This window comes from Takifugu rubripes, unplaced genomic scaffold (assembly GCF_901000725.2).
Source record: "Takifugu rubripes unplaced genomic scaffold, fTakRub1.2, whole genome shotgun sequence".
NCBI classification, from domain to species: Eukaryota; Metazoa; Chordata; class Actinopteri; order Tetraodontiformes; family Tetraodontidae; genus Takifugu; species Takifugu rubripes.
In genome coordinates this window covers 358,965-362,593 of record NW_021821636.1, presented here as the reverse complement: position 1 = coordinate 362,593, position 3,629 = coordinate 358,965, and the positions used below count along the sequence as shown (strand labels likewise).

At 40.1% G+C, this 3,629-nt stretch overlaps 1 long non-coding RNA gene across 1 annotated transcript; it reads left to right on the top strand.

Moving 5' to 3' along the window:
- Positions 1 to 330: 330 nt before the first annotated feature.
- LOC115248456 (uncharacterized) lies at positions 331 to 1,703 on the top strand. The gene is made up of 3 exons (XR_003887333.1): positions 331 to 372; positions 1,121 to 1,234; positions 1,388 to 1,703. It is a non-coding gene; the product is annotated as an uncharacterized lncRNA (long non-coding RNA).
- The last annotated feature ends 1,926 nt before the right edge of the window (positions 1,704 to 3,629 follow it).

The window sequence follows — 3,629 nt, the reverse complement described above, 5'->3', positions numbered from 1 at the left end:
AGATTTGGCTCATTGGACATAATTCAGGAATTAACCTGAACACATACAAAAGTATCTTTTCTTCCCCTGGCTGGTCCCACCCTGATCATCACCTTTTCTATCCTCCTGCAGATCTCCGTGTGTTTGCCAACCCTGTTGACAGAACCAGGGCATTGCTGAAGTGCCACGTCACCAGTACTGACAAATCAGTGCGTTCAGTGTCTCTGACTGAAGACGGGGCCACCAAGGCAAACTGGATCACTGTAACTGGCCCGTTGCCTTCTGGGGATGGATCAGTGATCCTCATCCTGACAGCTGAGGTCCCCCTGATCCACACCAACATCTATGGCTGTGTTGTCCAAACAGAAGACAGAAACATCACTGTCATGTGGGGTGAGAACTTTACATTTACATACTGCTGCATGATTGTTATTGAGTCGTGATCCAGGCTGCACACAGGCCAGTGGGATCTTATTGTTGCTGGGGGGGTTCTGGTGTGTTGGGTACTCTGGTAAAAGTCCCTCATGAAGAAGCTCTGAAACGTTCCTGGTGATTCTCTGGTCTTCCTCCATCTGAAAGCAGACCTTTGGATCTTTTCTGGCTGAGATTACAGCAGTGTTGGTCATTAACTCTGTCAGAAACGGCTGTTTCGACACTGTTAAAACTTATTTGAGAATTTTTTTATGTCTCGCCACAAGTTTTTTGCCCATTTAATTAACAACATTTAACGTGCTTCACATGTTTCCAATAATAAAAGAGCTACTACAGAGTTACAATTTGGTGCAGGCAGTGGAATGCACAGAACCACCCTCTGCCAGCAGGGGGCGCTGCAGCAGCTCAGCACCCACCTTTCTATCGTCTCGGCACAGAATTATCAGTGCGCAACGTTGAGCTTCAGTCTGTGTCCAGGCCTCAGACAACTGTCGGCATGTCACGTTGGTCCAGACAGTTAATAAATTTAACAGCTGAAATACTCTAAATAGAGTCAGTTACACTTTCTGTTATTCGGAGCACAGCTTTCAAAATATTAAAAATAAGTTTATTACAATAACACATGACGACATGCTGCATAGAGTAAAGTATGGCCAGTTTGGTGATTACAATAATCACGTTTTTGTTGTTTATACTCTTTTATGAGCAGATGGAAACACACTTGATGGACAACACATCCTTTATGCAGGTGTCCCGATGAAGTTTTGGATTATTATCGGCATCATCTTTGTTTGTTGTTTAATCTCCGTAATGACTCTTTTGTGTAAGTCTCACTTCTTTGATTGTAACTTTCAAGTCAGTCTGTGAGCTGATATTTTACTATTGTGGCCCTGCATTAATAGATTGTTAATGATGTTTCTTGTGAAATACACCTGTCAGCATCTATTAATTGTTCCTTCATTTTATTTCTTCATAGGCACAAGGCAGAAAAAGTGGTGAGGAAACTTTTCTCATGAGTCCATTGATGAATAACTGGGGGAAGATGGATTTTTTCCACATCAATGATCCAGGATGTTTTACTCTTCATGCTGAAAGTGCACGTCTATAGAAACGTGTAGACCTGAACAGAGGATCCAAAGTCACATGTACTGTAATATTTGGACTGTGTTGTCATCCAGTAGCAGAGCTTTGGCATTTAGCTACCAGGCCCCCTGCTATGGAACCAGCTCCCTGTCCGGGTACGGGAGGCTCCATCGCTACTTTTAAGATCAGACTTAAAAACTACCTATTTGAAAAAGCTTATTGTTACTAATTCTGCAGTTCCAGTTACTATCATAGACAGACAGATTATCATACTTAGGGGGTCGTCTAATCGTTAAGTCACATCTTAGCTGTGCTGTTATAGGCCAAGGCTGCCGGGGTCCGGAAACATGATCACCTGACAGGCCTCTGTCACTCCACTGGGTCATGGTTTCCTCTCTTTATCCACGGAGGACTTGAGCAGAGACGACATCAATGATCCAGGATGTTTTACTCTTCATGCTGAAAGTGCACGTCTATAGAAACGTGTAGACCTGAACAGAGGATCCAAAGTCACATGTACTGTAATATTTGGACTGTGTTGTCATCCAGTAGCAGAGCTTTGGGACTAATGCTGCTGACACGGGTCTAACCTTCACTGACTGTCATCTTTTTTAAGAAGCCAAGAAGCCAAACTATGGAAAGCTTTAGCACTTTGACCCTAAATTCAGTATTAATGATCTTGAACTTCTTAAATCAGAGCTTAACTCATCTTTCAAAACTGCTTTTAAACACCTCGTAATGCTGTCACATTATGTCTGGTTTCATTTATTTTTGTGTTATTTACTCATTCATCTCTCCTTTATTTTGTTTGCATCATCTTTATTTATTTTATGTAAAACACTGGTTACTTATTTCGACATTGTAAAAATCTTTTATGTTGTTGAATGTTTGATGACTTTATTTCTGTTTCTGAAAGACTGGTTTTAGTTACATCCTTGGTGTTGAAATTTAACTCTGAAGTTCTTCCTTGAAGAATCTAACAAATTCATGTGAAACTGGTCGACTAATATTGTGTGTAAAATAGTAAAGTGTTTAACAGTGTTTGTAACTAACTTGCAGGACCTGATGTGTGAAGTCCTTAAGAGTTTCTATTTTTTCCATTATTAAATGTTTGTAAATATTGTATGTTTTTACTTCCTGCAATAAATGAGTTTTAATTTTAAGAGCTTGTGTGATAATGTTTATTTTCATTTACATGAGGAAATGTCTGATTAGATGAGGTGGTTAACATTGTCTCATCACAGCAACAAGGTTGTGGGTTCCAATCCCCTGGGATCGCAGCTTTATCAGTGCAGTTTGGAAGTTCTCCCAGGATGTTTCATGAAATGACCACTGACTCTTTTAGTTCATTTGTGTTTTACCCATTTTGAAAAAAACAACTTTAATTTGGACAGTCAAAGCAATACAGGCTGCATATATGCCTATTATTCAAGGGATGAAACACAACTGGACATTAATCGGATTGATTCATTTCATGTTTGTCATTTGAATCTGGAAGCAGTTGAGTCCAGACAAGTCACATGTGATGCATATTTGATCAAAGGGGTAGAACAAGGACACTTACGGGAGATTGGAATGTACTTGGTAGCTTGCAAACTTAGTGCTGGAACAGTGCTTGATTGAGGATGTTTCACAAGCGCGAGGAAGCAAGGACTAATGGGTCTGCATTTTGAGAAATGGTTGATGAATGTTCTCAATCATCCAGGTCAAAAAGAATTCTTGGCTCAAGGAAGTTCACCTGAACTTTGTTTTCACCTCTTATCTGAGAGGCTTCTTCAATTGTAAATGAACTAGTGGGAATCCCACAGTTGTGCTGTGCTGAGTCACTGAGCGTTATTGATGCTCATGAGGGTCAGTGGTAATTTGCTTTGCTTTGCTTTCTTCAAATCAGTGTCCCTTATCTTTTGGGTGTAGCTGGATGGCCAAATCCTGACCTGAGGAGTTGGCGTTACATCTGTACAGTGGTTGTTTAGTCTCACCAATGTACAGATCTATAGATTGTTTCTGGGCCCAATTGTAAATATAACTGGTAAAAAAGTTCAGGAACATATGATACAGAATAATGCAAGGTTTTAAACCTAGTGTATTTTATTGTTATTGCCATAATTTCCCTTTTGTTTCAGATGGAAAAACAC